This window comes from Salminus brasiliensis, chromosome 7 (genome assembly GCF_030463535.1).
Source record: "Salminus brasiliensis chromosome 7, fSalBra1.hap2, whole genome shotgun sequence".
NCBI lineage: Eukaryota > Metazoa > Chordata > Actinopteri > Characiformes > Bryconidae > Salminus > Salminus brasiliensis.
The window spans coordinates 32566047-32586081 of record NC_132884.1 but is presented as its reverse complement, the minus strand read 5'-3'; the positions used below and the strand labels follow the sequence as shown (position 1 = coordinate 32586081).

The following is a 20035-nucleotide window of genomic DNA, read 5'->3' as shown; positions in this document are numbered from 1 at the left end:
AAAATTCTGACATATATATATATATATATATATATATATATATATATATATACTTAACACAAAAATAAGTGATATACAGTGAAATTGTCAGAATTTTGAACAATATCATGATAATTTGTTTTAAGATTTCTGATTGTTACCCATATATAGTGTTGTTAGAATAGCTCTGCTTACGTTCGGTGTGGCTGAACACAGCTCTCCTCACTGTCTCTTGTCCGCTGTCATTCTAATCTCATAATTGTGAGTTAGCCACAATAGCTACAATAATTGTTTTTTTTTTTATTCAGGTGAACCTGACAACAGCCCACGGTCCTTGTGCATGGAGCATGTGTGTGCTACCTGGTGCTAGCCTTCTCTTGCTAGCAACATGTTAATGCTGGGCATTAGGCCTAAATGTCTCTCTGCGCTTTTTCTGCAGAGGACGGATTTTAAATAGTATTTACCATGAACCGTAATACTGCCAGGCATTACTGCCACTCCACCTGTCAAACCTGCAGCTCCAAGTCTTCTCTTCACAGTTGAAATGGAGACTTTGTCCAGTGTTAAAGCGAGAATTTAGAGAATTTAGAGACCTCTCTGGTGTGTAATTGCACTGAGCATGTGGCGGAGTACTTTAAAACATGTATTGTGGTGCGACCTCCTTTCACAGCGGATATATCTGATCATTGCTGTTCAGTCAGTGGAAGTATAGTATAGAGGAGTATTCAGAGAGAGCTTAGTCAAAACCTGGTAAAGGAAATGTGTTAATAGGATGTCAGAGAACTATATACGTCTGTTGTTCTTATTAGCATAATGATTGTGTTTAGGGTTTAAACTGTTTAAATGCACATACATACAATCACTATCTACAGAAAAAAAAACCCACAATAGTGACTTTTAGCACTTTTAATTTTTGATGCAGATTAATGTGAATGAATTATCACGTAAACTGTATTCTGTGCATTTGAGTATACTGTTTGTTTGGGTTTTTTTTTTTAATCTTTTTTTTAAAGCTTAATTTACTTCCATTGCTACAGAACAGCTGTAAGTTGTCAATTAACGACTTGCTCCCTAAAAAAACCCTCTCCGCATTTACAATTTACTTTTTTTGTTTTCCCCTCAAAAGCCCTTATCTTTTTTAATTTAAGATCACGAGACTTGTACAATGTCAAGTGATTCACTTAGCTTTACATGCTTAAATGTCAGTTTATTAAACTTTTGTGTTTTTAAACTGTTCTAAAACTTTTGACCAGTAGTGCATTTATTAGAGAAGTACATGTGCTTGCTCATAAAAAAGGAGGATTAGAACAAATTCATATCAACATTAATGCAGTAAAAAAGTAACTACAATATCTGGTTTAATAATGGTGCATAATAATGAACATCCACAAGGAGTTCAGTAATGGTTATGGTTCATAATGGTTAAACACAGTCTCTTAAAACGTTCCCAAGCAATTCTGGCCCACTCTGCTTTGCAACATTGATTCAGTTCATGGAGGTTTGTGGGCATTGGTTTATGCACAGCTCTCTTAAGGTCCTGCCACAGAGTTTCAGTTGGGTTGAGGGGTGACTGGGCCATTGCAACACCTTTATTCTTTTATATTTCAGATATTTAGATTTGCTGCTGTTCTTGGAATCATTGTCCTGTTGCATGACCCAATTTCAACCAAGCCTTAGCTGTTAGATAGATGCACTCACATTTGACTCTACAGTACTTTGGTACACAATTGCAGCCAGTTACACATTTATGCCAGAATGGCAACATGTGTTTCTCTGGTTGACCACAAGAGGGCGAGCAAGATCTGATTTCAGAAGTGTTCCTAATCCTGGTCCTGGAATACTATTGTAATGCAAATTGTATTAGTTCTTTCCTGCTCTAACACACCCATTAGAGTCATGAAAGGATTGTTAATTAGCTGAGGAAGCAGCTCTGCTGTGGTGGGAGCAGGAAAACATTATTAGAGTTGAGAACTGCTGTTCTAGAAGAATCTCTTACAGTGTACTAATCCCCAGTGCACCTTTCCCCACTCTTGCTGTAGAGCTTGGTGATGTTTGCATGTTTCCGGTGACCACCTGGTTAGGGATGGTCTCATTTGAATTGCTGTAGTTCATTTGTTTGTCCCACATTCTGTTTCTGGGCACCTGGATTCTAATCTGATTTGTGCTGTAACCCTGATTTCTTTCTGGCTGCTGTGCAACCTCATGATAACAATGGTGTTCCCTGATGTTAATCCCACCACAAAATGAAAGCAGGACAATGAATTTCATTGTATCCTTGCAGTATTTAAATTCCAGCACATTTGACATGAAAGCTCATGCTCTCAGTCTTTGTCATGCTTACACATTGTGTGTGTACAGTGATTATTTGTCTTTCCCTTTATTTAATATCAGATTAATTTCAGATTATAATCTGTTCCCTGACTCTCATGCCTCTTTTCCCAGAGCTAGCTAATGTCTGTGTGAAAAGGTGAGTGTGTATGTGTGCGTTGCCCACCCTGGCCATATGAATGGGGTAGTGTTTGGAGCCTCATGAATGCTGTTTTGCAGGCCCGACAGACAGGCCACCTCATTCACACAACTTTAACCCACCCCCAACCCCCTTTATGCAAGGCATTAGCAGACCCAGCCCCACACACACTCAGCTATACACACTGAGGGGGAAAGTGTAAAATGAGCTGAAGACACTGTACTCCTTATATAAGAGCAGAATCTTTTAGCTCACTCTTTCCTTTCTACCTCCCCTCCCCTTATTAGTGTGTGTGTGTGTGAGAGTGAGTGTGTTTGGGTGCTTTTGATCACAGTGGGTGCTAGGATGTGGGTGGGCTGAATATTAGTCTGTCCTTGGGACGGGAACACATTGACTCGTTAATGTTTAGTGTTCTTAAAGGAGAGGAGAATATCATCACTGTCCAAATAAAACCATGCACAAGGAAGACAAAAATTATATTGCCCTTTAATGTGCAGTACGACAGGGGTGCAGATTTGGTCTGATAAGGGAGGGTTGGGGGTTGGGCAACATCAGTAGGTAATAACCTACATGCATCAATTTATATGTAAAACTGGATGAACACAAGCAGCCCTGTTCTGAAAACTGAAAACTAAAGCTTTATATGTCAATAGTCAAACACGAAAGCAAGAAACATTATTATCAGGAGTGTATTTGTGTATTTTCTGAGCACAATTTGGTACAGAAATTGCATTTTGTTGCCTAATAGCCTTTTCTCCATTGTCTGTCACTGAAATACATAGTCTATTCAGCATGTTGCTATAAATATATAAGCAAACTACCTCAATAATGAATGTGATAACAATAAACCATCCCTTAATGTCTTAAAATTATGTCACAAAAAATTGTAATTCAATAACTAAGTCAAAAAATGTCATTTTGGGACCTTTCTGTTGGTCCATTCATCATGAAATGTGCACACAATGTAAAAAAACAGCCTTTGTGTTCCAGTGAAATGGGTTTTGATGTAATGATACAATAAAAGCACAAAGAGAGAGAGAGAGAGAGAAAGCGCATGACTGACCAACACATACATCATAAGCAAAGGTTCGTAGACACCTGCTTCAGAAATCAAGGGTATTAATAGAGAGCCACCAGCAAATAGTAAAATATCATTTACTCTTCTAAAAAAGCCTTATATTGGTGGCATTCAAGCACCAGGGCTTCAGTGAGGTTCTGGATCACAAACACCACCCCAACTCATCCCAAAGGTACTGGGTGGAGCTCCACCAGTCTAAATAACACAGTTCCACTGCACCACAGCACAATGCTGAGGGCTTCATACCCCTCTAGACAAGGCTGGCGTTTGGGCGTGGTGGTTGGTGTAGTGTAGCAGGTGACAGCATTTCCTCCCATGGTAGACTAGGGAGTGATTCCCCTGCTGGCCAAGCCAGCACCACGCTACACCAGTAAGAGTCCTTGGACGAGACTCTTAACACTACAATATGCTGAACTGTGCTGTGAACACAATGTAAGCCACTCTGAGAAAGAGCATCAGGCAAATGTCAACATGCAAATGTTACCTTAAGCTCTATTGCCAATGTTTTTCTACACAGAAGATATGAGCTGTAGGACAACTGACTTGAAGTGGTGTCTGGATACTTTTGGACACGCTCTGTGGCCCTTTTAAGAAGGCATAGTGTTTCCAACGAGGAGACTGAGTGGGGCCCACCAGCCTGCTGCTGAAGCCCCTCCCCTCTTTAAGAGCTCCACGCACGGAGGGCTGCCCTTCGGAGGTCAATCAGTCCTACGGAGCCTCTTCAGTCGCCCCACTGTTTCACCGGCTCCATGTGATCACAGCACCGCGCCTGCCGTGCACAACGCAGGGAGCAGAGGAGAAGCCCAGCTGCCTCGCCAGACGCGCTTTTTAGGCTCCTTTTATTTTTTCTTTTCTTAAACTGAAGAGTTGAGCGAACAAGTCAGCCAGACTTTCTTTTTTTAGAGTGTTGAAGAAAAGCAGATATTAAAAAGTTACTTTTACTTCAGCTTAGCTCTTAAACTGTGGAATTTGTATCCCGGCTTTCTGGGAAACGTTGGGATTTGGAAGCTCTCGACTGCTTGTAAACTGGATAAGCCGGCGGACTTGCTGCTACCCCCACCACCACCACCACCACCAGCAGCAGCACCACCACCAGCAGCTCCAGCGCACCGCCAACCAACAACCCCCCTCAGCTGAGTTCCCAGCGCTGTGGATTTAGTTTGGGAGCAGGGAGCAGCAGCAGCAGACCGTGGAGCTAGAGCTGCCATTCAAGGTGAGTGAGTCTAGACTGCGTTACGTGTTAAAACCAGTGGTTTCCAGTAGTTTCATTCAGCGCTTTAAAAAAACAAACACAGTTGGCTTGCGAGCTTTGACTCTGTCGAGAGAGAGAGAGAGAGAGAGAGAGAGGGGCTCTGCTCGCTGGTAGCGTTGTACTGCTGAGCAGGTTGGTTGCATGCAGCGTTAAGCCTGCCTGCCTGCCTGCCTGCCTGGCTACCTACGTTGGGACACTGGGGTCCACAGTACAAGTTTGGTTTGCTACTAGGCTATATGCTTAAAAACACCAGCCGTCACCCTTCTATAGAGGTAAACTACCTTTTCACAGCTGAGAGAAGAGCTAACGCACAGCATAGCACTCTCTAGCACTCAATCCCCAAGAGTTTACTGGGTTTGCTTTGCTTACGTAGCTACTTTTACAAGAGTAAAAGGTTACCAAGCTTAATGTTAGGGCATGGACTTTTTCACTCTTCCGAGAATTCCCTCTACAGCCCAGTGTGTCATTTTAAGATACTGGGCGAATGAAAAGATTTTAAGGGTTAATATGAGGGTTAAAATCTACTAACTTCAGTTTCTGGTTATTTCTGGATTAATTGAGGGGGGCCGCTGTTTGCTCCTGTGGGCGGAGTCGCTGGCTGTGCCTGCACTGTTTTAATGACACAGGTGTGCTGACGTCCGGTGGGCGTGGCCACAATCAGAAATCTCACAAATGCTTTATTGTCATGTTGTTCAGCACAGAGCAAACGTCCTCTATCAGTGTCACCTGTCTGTAACACAGGTGAATGTGCTAAGATATTCAGTACAGAGGCGATATACTGCAGATACAGAAATCTTCTGATCAATATGTTTGATTGGAAAAGTAGCACTAAGCCATGACAATCTCCGTTTGATTGTTGTCCATGTGTGTGTGCACTCACTGGGGTCCGCAGTGCAAGTTTGGTTTGTTCATACGCTTTGAAAAAACATCAGCCTTCATTATTCAGACTAAGGGGCCTAACACACACAACGTAACCCCCTGGCGTAATGACACCCCACACAGGTCAGGAAGCACGTTTCAGAGAGCAGGATTTGTCAGTTTAGCCAGATTGGACAGTCTGAAATACTCCCACTGTCCTTACAGTTACCTGCAATATGCAAAGTCTTCTGCTCAGATTATGTAATTAATATAGTTATAAATATAATACTTACTAATGGAAGTTACTTTATTAAATTATTAACCTGTGTTTCATTTTTGCAAATGAACATTTCTTTGTAACTTTAGTGGGGTAGGACAACAAAATAACCCTGTCAAGTTGGGAAGATATTCAATTTAGTAATAGTGCAAAGACAGTAGTCAAACTTCTAACATATTATGTATAACATCTGCTTTCATAGTTTGATATGATGATATATTGAATATTATCCATACTACCCAGCACTATTCTGCAGCTCTCTCTCACTCTCTGAAAGGGATAATGTATTTGGAAGGGAAGTTATTATCTAGGCACTGGGGGGGGGGGGGGGAGACGGGAAAGGAATTAGCATATCACCAAGAGCTCCTGTCTTGCATAGTGTTGTGTGTGTGTGTGTGTGTGTGTGTGTGTGTGTGTGTGTGTGTACTGGAGGATTGGGGGTGGTGTATTTTTTTCACTATGGGCCTTGAGTTGAAATTAGGCCTGTAGGGAGATGGCAAATGAGGAGACTAGATGAAGAGGAGTGTGTGTGTGTGTTAGTTGTCTCTATGAGAAGTCAGCTTGTCTTCCTGCTCCGCTGAATGTTATTACTGAGGGTGTCACAACAGTCTTTTTCCTTTAGTACATTACCATTCCTAAACATATAACCATCTGGTCCAGGGCTGATATCCTCCCAGCTGAAATGGAATGAAATGAAATGACAGCTTAACGACACACAAAAGCCTTCAGCCAGGGAATCCCGGGCTTCTGTCTGATCACTGCTCATTCCTCGGAAAAACTGGGTCATCGTTCCTCAATATTTTCCATACATCCCCTCAGTAATGGCCCAGTAATGTGAAAAATGCATGTTCCGTGCTTAACTTTCCCAAAGGATAGATGAATAAGCAGACTACTGTATTTTGGCATGGTTCAGTTATTTACGCTCAGATGAGTTTATGATATTCAGAAACATCTGGATTTGATTATTAGCAGATTCTCTGGTATGAATAAGGGTTGTATTGAAAATATTATAGTGGGTTCAAATGAAATTTCATATCACACACTTATGTGACGTCTGCATTATTATTTGTTTAATCCAATCCATATTTGCCTGTTTTGTGTTATTGGCCTTTGTGTTAAATGCTATTTTTTCTTTTGTCTGCTGCCGGGCAATACAACCTCAAATCAGTATTACAATTAATAGGACATTTTACCTCGATTGCAATTAATGAACATTTGTATGAGCTGCTTGAGTTGCTCAGCTGGCTCGATGTTTGAGTTTTCCCTCCATGTTTCTTCCATATTACAGACTGCATGGGGTAGTATGTGTTGAAGGGATGTACATGAATGCACAGTGGGGAACAGAATATTCCCCACTGTGGTTGGTGTGGCGCAACAGATAACACCACTACCTGCCATTGAGCTACCACACCGTGTGGGAGACTGGGGTTCGATTGGGTGACTATGTATGCATGTATGTATGTATATTTTAAATAATTGCCCAGCCCAGATATCTGATATTCTTTATATATGTATCCACTGATGCAGATGCATCAATATTTTTTTTTACTGTAGAAATTTGGGACAATGTTTGATTTTGTGCATCACAGTTAAATATAACATTTATTTCTTTACGGTCACTAATGCTTAAAGGTAATACACACAGACACTTTAGCAGACGAACTTTGCCTGAACATTTAGGGCGGGGTTTTATGAAAGCATTTTAGCATTATGATAATTCTTAAATGTTAGAGCAAGCACCGCAGTACACACGGTCTTAACCTGTTCAGTCAAACAGGTCATTTAGATCTTCACAAATCTACCTGATGCTGGTAATTCTAGGTAGTTGTCTTGTCATATTGGTATTCAGAAATTCATACTGCTATTCAATAATTCATACGTTTTTAAATGTTCTTATGAATATTGTTTTGAATTGTGTATATCAGTCAACAGCGAGTACTAAATGCACACATTAAATACTTACAAAAGGTATAAAAACAACTTGAAATTTCTATGAACAACATTAAATTATATTTAGATCACCCACTCTAATACAGTCCACTGAACAGACGTGTCCCAACTGCTGAGGACACTCCAAATAGGGGCTGTGTCTGAGATATAACAAATGCTGCCTAGTCAGACGGTATTATGAGGCATGAAGACAGGCAGTTATGTCTAAATCCAGTGTTTGCATGCCGAGGTGCCTCCGGTTGAGCGTTTGTTTTGAGTAGCTGTCAGTATTTTTGGCAATGTACTGATGCCTTCTAGTTGCATGTCAGACGCAACTGCCACAATCCTAACATTTACGGTTGTGTATGCACCCTTTTAGAAGAATGCACAGTGTGTGTTTGTGTGTTGGTTCCAGAGGTTAGTGGTAATGGTGGACTGGCTGTACCTCCAGTGACTGTTTCCAGTTTGTAATGGTCAATTTTTGCTAATGTCCTTACCTACACTCTTAGGTAGGTGCTTCAGCTTTTGGTTCCCTATAGAACCAATTCTAGTGTGTATGTGTATGCATGCATGTGCGTATGTGCTTAGCTTCGCATTCATGTTCACCATCATGTTTGCTTGTCTCTGACACCTGGACAATGTCTTACTCTGAGAGTGGGAAAGTGGTCTTGACTTGTTAAATGACCTTTAACCCCTAGAATAAATGCTACCATTATATCTTTGCCATTTGACCTCTGATGGCTCGACCTGTACTGACCTGTGAACTAAAAGCAAGCCTATTAGATTGCTGGATTTTGGGGGGAGGTGGCGAGACAGAGAAGGCTTTTCACCTTTCAGCCCAACCCAACATGGAAAACACACACAGCAGTGAAGGAGCTAAGAGCCCTGCACCACTCTGTGCAACCCAGCTATTAATGCTTACTAATTACAGAAGAACACTGTGGAGTTCAGCTGAGAGCACTCAGGGCTTTGCTACAGACGTTCTTGATGGAAAACTCTTTGCAAACCTACACGTTTTCTTCAGTGAAGTGGCCTTTCAGTGCCCCCCCCCCTCAGTTCAAGGTTTAATCAGAGGCTTAACTGTTGATTCAGGTCACTGGAACAACAGGATTTAAGCAAAGTGATCCTGCATTTCTCGGAAATGTGTCAGCAAGTTAATAAGAAGTTGAATAAACTAGTTTCACACCTGCCGCTCTAAATCCACATGAGTATCTAATGACTAACATCTGTTATCAGATGGAGCGCCAGCTTCTAACACCCTCAGAGTGTCTGTGTACTGGTGGCCACTTGTTCAGCACAGGAACGAGGCCCACTTGTGTGAATCCAAACACCTTATCTTTGAGGAGATGCCATGATAAAGGATGTTAAGGTGGGAGGAGCTGCTTTGGAGTTGAAGTGTCAGTGGAACTGCGAGAAAACAGATGCTGCCTCAGGATTAGCTTCTTTTCAACATGAGCGTAAGATTCCTATTGAAGCACTGTTTCTAAAAAAGCATCATTGTAAGCAGTGATAAGGATCTGTGTGTGTGTGTGTATGTAGTAACCATTGGGACTAGCTTGCAGCATAAAACTGGCACTGTGCTTGAAATCACTACACTTGAAGAAAAAGGAATGCTGTATGTGCTTAAGTAGTCAAATTTGAGAGGCTGTTACTGAGGTGAAAAATGTAGATCCACCAAAATAATCAGCTGGTGGTTAGGAAAGTGAAACAGGTATGGCAGAAAGCCATAGTGTTGTAAGATATTCTTTTCCACTTCCGGCGCTGCGCGAGTGGCCGCACTTTACAGCAGCTCCGTCTCTTGAGACGCTATTTTCTCACCTATATTAGGTTTATTTACTTTTTCCTTTATTATGCTGCTCTCTTGCTGTAAAAACTGACTTTCCCCGTGGGATAAATAAAGTGATATATATATATATATATATATATATATATATATATATATATATATATATATATATATATATATATAATGATTTTAATGATTTTAATCCAATCAGATTGTGCTGTCTCCACTGACTGTATAAATGTCTCTCCTACTACATTATACTAACAGTGTTATAGAGAACAGTCAGTGCCAAGTACTTGGCCTCTTAGTAATGGTAATATCCAATTTAATGAGCTGTTAAAGCATAAGTGTCCACTTAGCTGTTGACACCACCAACACCAACCCAAGCTTAAATTAACCAACAGTACCTGTTTCTGTGTATAAAGATACTGAGCTTTACCTTTAAACTGGTCAGTTTTTGTTTACTCAATTTTTCAACCATGCAAGATATATTTAGTAGCGTTTTTCTATTGAATATCTAAGTCAAGTTTGTCTAGGTAAAATCCTTTTCGGAAGTTTGATCAGAAACCCTAGTTCTACCATGGGAAAATCAGTCACACAGACTCATGGTTTCTGTAAAAGGTCTCTGAATTATGGACTGAAAACATGCAGTGTGTTAGGTTAGTTACGTTATCAGACAGATTAACCTAAGATAGTTATTAGTCAATGGAAAATACTGAAAGCATGCTTTCAGATGGTATGTAAATGTGTACATGGTTGGGAGACCCCTCTTTTACTGTCACACATACACACTGACCTTCTTTAACTGAGCTACAAAGCAGACACTCAAACATTTTATGCAGACAACGTTTAAAGCAGTTGTACCTGAATGGAAGAAAGTAATAAACTTAACAGTATTCAACATGTAATATTCATGTTCCATCTTATGACAGAACTTTATGGTTGCTCATCCTTTAAAATACTGGTGTTGGAGATTTTCAGCAGGCAGTTTTGATACTGCATTCCATTTGAACTGGTATGTTGTCATTTCCAAGTTGGAAATTTCAACTGGAATGCCCCCACAAGTTGGATTTCCTACTTGGAAAGTTCGGAGAGCCTCACTAACCCAGAGTTCAAAATCCAAGATGGTCGCACCGCACATCAGCTATAATAAAATCAGTAGTATCCACTGGTGTTGCTAACATGGGACATTGCTAAAAATGATACCCTGGGACATAAAAAATGGGACACAAAAAATGGGACACATTTTGGTTAGATTTGTTATAAAACACTGTCAGATCTGTGTCCTCTGTTGCCGATGGAAATCCTCATCGTTCTGGCCATAACAATTTAGTACTTGTTAAAGTGAGAGATTTACTCCTGACCATTTCTCCTGCATCCAACATTTCTACTATGAGAACCTGGCTGTCACACCCATCAGCGGTAACATTAGTTCAAATTAATAAAAAAAACATGGATTGTCTTCATATACAGTGGCATCTGGATTGGGATTGAATGTACATATTAAGCAGCAAGTAAATAGTCAGTTGTTGAAATGGGCAAGGAGTCATGGGTACCTAAGGCCCCTTGATGTGCTCCATGGAGGTCCACCTCACAACTGACAGGATCTGCTGCTAACGCCTCTGTGCCAGATACCACAGGACGCTTTCAGAGGTCACGTGGAGTCCATGCCTCGAATGTTAAATTCTGTTGTGGCGGCACAAGGGGGACCCACTCAGTATTAGGTGTGTGTTATGTTACTAATGTTATGGCTGATCAGTGTACATTCTAGACCCTAAGCTACATCATTGTTGCAGGACATTCAGTGTTTATTACTGGTCTTAATGTTTCATTGTTGCCATAAGTGAATTATTCAGTTCTAGTCAATTCTTTTTAGTCTGTGACCAGTTTTAGTGGACAACCTGTTATCAGACTCCACAAGTTCCATTTAGAGAGCAGATATGCAGATAACCCATGCCATAGGATTGACGTAATGAGTTGTGGCCTCTCTGCGTGGTCCGCAGATTAAAATCTAGATTAACTACTCTATTTAATTACACTACTCTGGATTTGGCAGTGTAATCTTATCACAGTGTCTGCTCTCTTTAAAAGGGCCTGAGAACCACAGGAGTATAAAGTGCAGCAGGCAGCAAGGTGCACAGGAGGACAGTAATGAACCTTAATGCAGAAACAAATGCACAGAGGCAGCTCCCTTATTAGCAGTGTGTTGTAGAAGTCACTGAGAATGAAGATCAGGAGACCTTAAAACAAGCTCCCAAATGCTTTTTGGGGAAGTTTAACCGGTCCCAAGCAGAACTCCTGGTGTTGTGTGGCTTTGGGGACTTGAGCAGTAAAGCTGGATTCCAGGGCCGTGAGCAGCTCTCATACCACTGATGAAATCAGGCTGCAATCTTGCTGCTGGACACTCTGATCCTGGAGCAGGTCTTGTTTGGATCTTTTAAACTGAGCAGTTGTGTAGTGGCCACTGGGCTACACTACTACAGATGGTGTGTTCATATTCATAAGCATGAAGGGTTTTAGTGATGTCTGGATGATGCTCTAGAACTGCTGGAAAACACGGAAGTGGAAAAGCCATCTGATGCCATTAGCGTTTGTAAGTGCTTCAAGCTTCATATCTACGTTTCATTCCTGTTTTGATGTGGTGGCAGTGTTTACAAGAAAGAAGGGAGGGGGGAATAAAGTTCCCAAATGTTTGTGGACGCCTACTCTTCCAGTGTTTCTTCCAAAATCAAGAGCTTTCTTTCTTTCCACTAGATATTACAACATAGCTGTGATTATTGGTTATACTTTTCTATAGAGCTTATACTGGATATTAGGCTGTGAGTGCATCTGAACACCTCTGTCAGCAATGGATGCCGCTCAGCTTACCAACAAAAAGGGGTGTCCACATACCTTTAGATATTTAACGTAGATGCTGATGTAGACAATAAGAATCACAGAACTAGAACCAGTGTATTGGTTGTTTGGTTTATACGTATCTGAAAAATATCAACATAACCATTTTTACGTTGTAGCATAGATTATTGAATGCTTTAACCCCTTCAAAACAGTCTCAAGGGTGGTATTGTTGTGTGTAGGGCTGAGGTGCGGTAATTCTGGCCCTGATTATTGTTCAGAACAGTGATTTTTAACTCTGGTCCTTGAGTACCCTTGGTCTGTATATTTAGGCTGTAAAACAACCTGTAAAAAAACAACTGTACAGATAATTAACAGACCCGTCCTGAGCTAAAGTGTGTGTGGGTGTGTTTTGGCTGGAATTTTTGGTTGAACTGCCTGTCTTGACATGCATTTTAATCATATTTTAGAAGCTGGAAGAAGAATGTGCGGTGGTGGTAATATTCTAGTAGACTGTTGAACTGTGGGAGATTTTACTGATCTTTCCCCCCTGCATTTTTTTTTTCATCTAGCCACTTTCCTTTTGGTTGAAGTGTATCCCACAAACCTGCGGGGTTTTGTTGCCATATTGTGGGGAAGAACGAAAGGTCCTGCCACTCAGGAATGGTTACCAGGACAATCTGGCCAGCTATAAAGAGCCTGTTTCAGAGCCAGCAGCAGAGATGTTTTCTATGGAGAAGGAGAAAAAGAGCGAGATCTGAGTCAGGTGGGAAAGAGACGAGCATTTTAGTGACATTTTCAGAGAGTCCTCACCTTAGCAACCCAAAGGTTCTGCTCTCTGCTGGCATGTGAGGTTTGTGTGTGTGAATGTTTGAATCTGATCTGAAGTCCAAAGAGCTCCGAAACCTCCTTTATGCTTTCCAAAGCTCTTATTTCTTTTCTGATGTTTTTTGGGCACACAGTTAGAGCTCGACATCAACACTGAATTGCTCCAGCTCATCTACTCCTCGGAGAACTTCACAGAGAATTTGGAGATTAGGTTTTAATTACATACAGAATCAATTTCATTATTCAGATCATGCAAACGAGGCTGTATTTTGATGAGTAGCAGAATATGCAGACCTCGCAGACCCTCTAGCGCCTTTGATATTTCGGGAAAGCTCTCCAAATTATGCTGTAATTATTCTAAAGCCGCATGCCGTCTTTAAAGATTCATATCTCTGGCACAAAATACCGCCTCCATACACATATAGAACATGCACATTATGTGTGATCATGCAGCTTCCTAGGTAATATGGCTTTTCATCACTGGAAGGGTACACTGGAAGGTGGTGTTCTGTGTCCTGCTCACGTCACAGTCCTCAAATCTCGTTGTCTTGAAATAATGGAACATTTGGGCCTTAAGTGTTGACCGTTTGAATCCTGTGGTCTCTGGATTACTTTTTGGAGCTGTTACGCTGATGCATTTCTGTTTCTGTTGAGAGGCTTACTAGCTGTGTGATCTTTCTCAACCTTTCAAATGGGGAGAGCTGTTTTGCATGGGAAACTGAACTGTATGCTGAATCTGAAGTAGAAAACCTGGATGTACTGAGCTCAGTTTTATCCGCTACATGTAACTCCAGCGTACAAGAGAGAGCGCCACCTTTTGAGAGGCCTGTGTTGGGTACCTTTGTCTTTGAGGACAAATAAAAAAAATTATTTCACTTGTTTTTAAAGCTGTAACTGGTTCCGCTTACCTCACTCACTGACTGACTGCCTGCTTGTGTTCCAACACAAGATCTTAGATCTTAGATCTGCAGATTCTGGCCTGTGAATACCTGCCGTAAATTACAGAAAGCGTGGTGAGGCCGCTTGTTGTTTTTGTGCTTCTAAACTGTGGAAGTCGGTTTGGTCTGTTATCAAACCCGGGCTGCTTTTATTATTACTGTTATTGTTTAGCTTTAATTACTTTTACTGAATTTCATCACCTGTTTGTAAAGAGTGTATCCTGCTTTTGTTGAATTGTGTCTCACTTGTCCAAAGAGGCTCTTCTTCTTGAATTTGGAGCATGGCTGTGAGGAATTAATTGCGTTCGATGACAAGAGCATTAGTTCAGTATGATCACCACCCAACCTTATCCCCAACTCGCCAACTCATCCCAAAAGTATTGGATGGCGCACCATCCATAATTCCAGAGAACACAGTTCCACTGCTCCACAGCTCAAAGCTGGGGGGCCTTATACCTCTATCTTTTTTTTGTCAGAGTGAAGACGTCACACAGATATGTGAACTTTTATTACCTGTTCCTTGAGGGTGAAGTTTGCTGCCAGAAACCCTGACCAGGGGTCAGCCAGAATCTCTCTGTATATAGACTTACATTCATTTCACAGTAGTTTTCCCCACAGTAGGACAGCCTTTTAGCCATGGCTGCAGCAACCATACTGTCCTGTTTACCTGATGTGCAGTCATTCAGACACTTCAGCAGTGCTGCTCCAGTTGTGTTAGCTGTCAGTGACCCGACACATTGTAGCTGTAAATACACCAATCAGCCAACATATAAACCACTGACCAGTGAAGTGAAGAACAGTGATTATCTGGTTACAGTGGCTTCTGTCATAGAGTGGGATATACATATTAAGCAGGCAGTGAACAGTCAGTTCTTAGAGTCTTCATGTATTGGAAGCAGATTGTGATGGCTAGACAACTGGGTCAGAGCATCTCTGAAACATCAGGCAGGTCTTGTGAGGTTTTCTCTGTATGTAGTATGTAGAAAAAAATGGTGCTATTAAAAGTGGTCCAAGAAAGGACAACTTATAAACTTGTGACAGGGTCATAAGCACTCAAAGTTGACATGTGTGGGGAGTGAAGGCTAGCCCATCTGGTCTGATTCCACAGAAGGGCTACTAAAGTACACATTGTGTCTATTGGAATCCATACCTCAGTTGTTCAGAGCTGTTTTGACAGCATTAGGGAGACTTACAATTTCATCTCCTGCTAACAGTAGTAGCTGAAATAGGAAGCTATGCTGTCTTCTTAGACAGAGCTTATCTTCTAACGGTTTGCGGCGAGTGTCATTAGCATAAACACTTTTACTTATTGTGACCTTGTTTGCTCATGTCGTGGCTTTCAGTAGTTTGCTTCTGTTACACTAGTTTATGGTTTTGAAGATATTAGGGGTGTAACGGTAGGCAAAAGTCACGGTTGTGTTCGCACTGTGCTTTGGACCTCACAGTTAGTTGTGTACTGTACAATAAGGGGAAAAAAACATAAGGCCTATCCAAGATTCATTTAGTTTGAACACACTGGTGCACAAGTTACAGTCTGTTCCATCTAGTGCCATGTAGTACTCCCCTGAGGTGTTTAATACAGCCTGAGGTGTGTTAATTAAGCAGTGAAACATTTAGTATGTTCTGAGTCAGTCTCTTCATGCATCAGCAAAAGGGAGAGAGCGGACAGAGCGATGGAGGAGGAGGGCACTACAGTTACCATAGCAGTGCTCCTTAACCACTACAGTACCCAAAATAAAGAAACCTTCATTGATTCTGAAATAATAAATTAAAGTTATTGGTTTGATAGCTATCAGCTTTAGTAAGGTGATGATTACCAGTTATTGTATTGGCTCAGGGATTTATATATTTGTGCATCCCTAGTTTGTTTACTTGGCGAGCTGCATGGAGTGCGAGGCAGTTAGCTAGTTGATGGCTTTAGACTGTCACCTTGTTCTTACAGGTTGTTGTCTTGAAGGACTGTGCCAACAGGATATCTCTGTAGGGTTTCTTCCACTCCTGCTCTCTCCACTCTTTTCACTCTCTCCCACCTCTCTGTGCCGATCGAGCCAGTAGGAGCTGCCCCTGCAGGCTCCTGATGTTTAATGATTGAGTAACTGCAGTGTAGATTTGCATGAGGAACTTTTAAGGGGTGTAAAGTCTGTGTGCGTACCCACATGTTCATTCCTGCGTTGTAGATCATTCAGGCCTGTATTCCTCTAAGCGCATTGCTCTCTGTGTGTGTTACTCTTCTGTAGACAGCCCCCTCTCTGCAGGGGGTAAAAAGAGAGAAAGCCGTTCAGCCTTCTTTGTGCCTTTGTTGGAGTGGAGGTTGAAAAGGCCAGCGAATAAGAAGTGGGGGAGTGGGGGGAAGGAACAGACGCAGGAAGGAACGCAGAGCAAGAGGAGGGAGGATGAGCACATATCTCTGCTGGCACACAGCAGCGGAAGCCCAGCTGTTGCTGGGTGTAAGGTGCATGTGTGTGTGTGTATATATCAATGTGTTAAGCAGGTAGAGAACAGTGCAGGAGTTTTGAAATTTGGGATTTGCATTGGATTTGCATGTGCTGGAGAAGCTATTTGAACCGTGTTTGTTGTAGATGTGTTTTTTTATATATATAAACCTGAGTTGTTGCAGACAAGTCTGCCTTTTTAGTTTTGCACTAGAGCTTTGAGGCTAATGTAGCTACTTAATAAAAAAAAAAACAGCAATTAGAATTGTGCAAAGTGTATGAACCTTAACTCACTGCCTCTAACAGTAGACGTGTCATCTTTTCTGGTGATAAGTTTCTAAACCTTTAACTGCTGTTTTTCCTTTTTTTTGGTAGAAGTGGAGTATTGTATCCTTGATTATATGCACATAAAGCATCCTGTTATTTGTGTTTATAGAAACTTATATTTATGTATCAAAAACCAGAATAGAAAGTTTATCATTTTAAAGGTGCTCCAGAAAGCAGTGATTTCTTAGTGATTATTTTAAAATGCTCATAATTTCACGACTCTGTTAATTTGCCTCAGAAGGAAACACACTGATTTTATGGTTGGCTTGTGGTGCGGCACTGCAGCGGCTCACTGGACACTGTAACACTGTAAAAAAAACAAAAAAAAAAACAGTAATATTTTTTTTTATTTATAGCAGAGATTCTACATTTGAGATCAGGACAGCATTGTTACTGTTTCTGTGTGTTTGTGTGTGTTAGGTTGTAACATAAATCTGGACCAATCAGCCTGTACTGGATTAATTAAACAGCAAAATGTAAACGCTAGCATGCTGGATGTATTTCCACTCATACATAGTCCAGCTGGCATGGTGTCCAGTTGGTTGGTTGGTTGGTTTTAAATAGTATGGTGATACACTGTAGCCACAGACTTATGTTAGCCCAAAGTTAACATACACAGGAGTAAACCGTTGGATTTGCATGGTATTGTGGGAACTGCAGTGGATTAAGGAGTATGCTTTTGCTATTGTAACTGTAATTTTGCCCTCCCCTCCTGCTCTGCTCTTGTCTCTCTCCGGCTCGCTGCCTTGAGTGGGATATGTGACTCATGCTCTGTCTTTACTCTCTTTACTCTCTTAATTCTTTATCTCTCTCTCTGTTCTGTTTTAAAGTGAGATGAAGTGTTTTGGAGACATTCTGACCCAAACAGCTGTGTGAACCGAAGCGTGACTTTTGTGAACCTTTACACCCCTAATACAGTGCACAAAGATACAGTTCAGTGTTGAAACATCACATCCCTGACACTGTTTAAAAAATTGTCAGTGAAGGTCAGTAGAAGAAAGTCACATGGCTAGAAACGGGAGCAGCTGCCTTCTGAAGTCTGAGTTCTGTGTTTTTGTCTAAACATGCTTTGGCTCATTAGCAGCATGTGGGATAAGGGGAAAACTGTATACTGTATGTTCATTTCGACTGTAGCTTTAACAGATCAGCAGCATTTTTGTGCATTACAGGAGCAAGCTGCGACAGGCGTGCGAGTGATGATTGTAATGAAGATCTGTGTTTTAGTCTGTGTGGGTGTTTGAGAAGAATATCCTTCCGATGATGTCAGGCTTGACTTGTTATTTGTGCTGAGTGGTGGTGGGGTATTTGGTGGTGGGTATTTGGCCCTGGGGGCAGAAAGTGCTTGATATTCCTCTGCGTCCTCCAGTTTTTGCTAAGCTGGAACCCATTGAACTCTCTGAAAAGGTAGACTGCACTTATCTCCTTTTTCTTTTTGCTTTTTGCAGACTTTCCCTCCCTCACTCTCCCTCCCTTACGCTTTCTGCCCATTGTGCAAATACACCCTCATGTACATCCCATCTCTCTCTCGCTCTCTCTCTCGCTCTCTCTCTCGCTCTCTCGCTCTCGTCCTCGATCTGTGCTTCGTTTAGCTTTCAGTCTTTCTTTTCAGGCAGTTTAGCAGCACCCACTGGGGCAGCCACCCTGAACCCCCTTTCCCCTTTTTCTTTCACTATTTGTCTCTCTCTCACACTCTCACATACACACTCACACCTACTACACACCCGCTGCACACCCCCTGGGTCTCTGTCCGTCCTGGGAAAAGACGTTTCCATGGAGAGGAGAAGATGAATGTCGGAATGTTGGACCAGGCTGCTAAAAAGTTTTTACTTTCCTTTTAGGGCCTTAATGAAGTTCTCTCTCTCTCTCTCTCTCTCTCTCTCACCTCTTATGTAAACACAGACCTGCATAATGACATTAATTCATATTCTAGATTGTGCTTTTCACTTCTGTTTCAGATTTGTCAAAAATAATTACATTATAAATGAATCTGCCAATATTGCTAAACATAAGGGGACCCAAAAATACACTGAAAGCCCATTTCCCTCCAGTCATCTACAAATATGCATAAGCATGTCTGACTGTCTGAGTAGATTAGCCATGTCAGTAATTTGCTCTTGCATCAGGCTGCAGGGTTCCTTTCTAGAACACAGAGCCACTCTACTCAATACACAAAGTTCTCCTCCTCCTCCTCCTCTTCCTCATAACGCAGTCTGTCACCTACTCTGTGCATGCAGTGCGCTGTAGGGCTGGACAAAGGGCCATTTTCATGTTACACTAAAATCGAATAAGTTGGAACAGACCAAGCGTGTTGTGATGTACTTTCACATAATTCATAATGACATGGTATCTTTAAAATCTAATGTAATATTACATATCTTTGTTGGAAAAAGTATGTGAAGTAAGAGCCAAATTGAAGGGGTAGTTAAAGTCAGTTGTTTCAGTCAAAAGAGTGGTGTGGCCAGGTCCTCCTATGTACGAAGAACATAAACTTGGGTCTTTACTATTAAAGTATGTTCTTCACCACACAGGTTTATGGGTTTAAGCTCACCAGGCTGCATTCAGAGTGTCGCAGTTGTGTATTTCTATCACTAAAGGCTCATAATCATATAATACGCTTGCATCAAACTCTAGTTGATTTTAGCTACAAATTGCCTGATATGAGGTTAGTTGAGAGTTGGTATAGTACTCTAGTCAGGATCTTTGGTGTAGTAAACTAATTGTACTCCATTACAGCGTATGCAGTGGCATTTAAAACCTCACACTTAGCTTTTGGCCTTGCCTAATGCAGTGTAGCTGAGAGTTAAGGCCCATCATGTTTCAGTGGTGCTTGTTACTGTCTATTTAATTTGTCATCTTTTTGCATCACTCGGCTTGGCATATAAGGAGTTAAGCTGTACTAAATTCACCCAATTTTGTGTGTGTCTGTGTGTCTGTGTGTCTGCTTAAAAGGCTCCCCATGGTTAAGGGGTTTCCTAGCAACCCTCTTGCCACTTGTTGCCAAGATCTGGTGGGACGCTAGTAGCCCAGGGAGTCATCTCTCACTGTGAGA

At 41.5% G+C, this 20035-nt stretch overlaps 1 protein-coding gene across 3 annotated transcripts in view; it reads left to right on the top strand.

Moving 5' to 3' along the window:
* The first annotated feature begins 4247 nt into the window (after positions 1–4247).
* plxnb1b (plexin b1b) overlaps positions 4248–20035 on the top strand; it is a 99309-nt gene continuing 83521 nt past the window's right edge. For all 3 annotated transcript variants that reach the window (XM_072684636.1, XM_072684635.1, XM_072684633.1), the window contains exon 1: positions 4248–4737. The gene's annotated coding sequence lies outside the window, so the exon portion shown is untranslated. The remainder of the gene's footprint in view (positions 4738–20035) is intronic.